We start from the raw sequence: 441 nt of genomic DNA on the forward strand, positions 1-441 counted from the left end.
CCCCCAGACTGGACCCTTCAGAACCCCCAGACTGGACCCTTCAGAACCCCCAGACTGGACCCTTCAGAACCCCAGACTGGACCCTACAGAACCCCAGACTGGACCCTTCAGAACCCCAGACTGGACCCTTCAGAACCTCTGCAGACCCGCTGACAGGAGGCCCACAGGAGCTGCTGGTACCACAGGAAGACATCTGGACCCAAACCGGGTCTAATTACAGGAAGGAGGAGGGTCCTGGTTCTGATAAACATCATCCACGTGTTAACAGCTTCAGAACCACCAGGTCCAAACAGAACCACCAGGTCCAAACAGCTTCAGAACCACCAGGTCCAAACAGAACCACCAGGTCCAAACAGCTTCAGAACCACCAGGTCCAAACAGAACCACCAGGTCCAAACAGAACCACCAGGTCCAAACAGAACCACCAGGTCCAAACAGAAC

Source organism: Austrofundulus limnaeus, unplaced genomic scaffold (assembly GCF_001266775.1).
Source record: "Austrofundulus limnaeus strain Quisiro unplaced genomic scaffold, Austrofundulus_limnaeus-1.0 Scaffold2791, whole genome shotgun sequence".
Taxonomy (NCBI): Eukaryota; Metazoa; Chordata; class Actinopteri; order Cyprinodontiformes; family Rivulidae; genus Austrofundulus; species Austrofundulus limnaeus.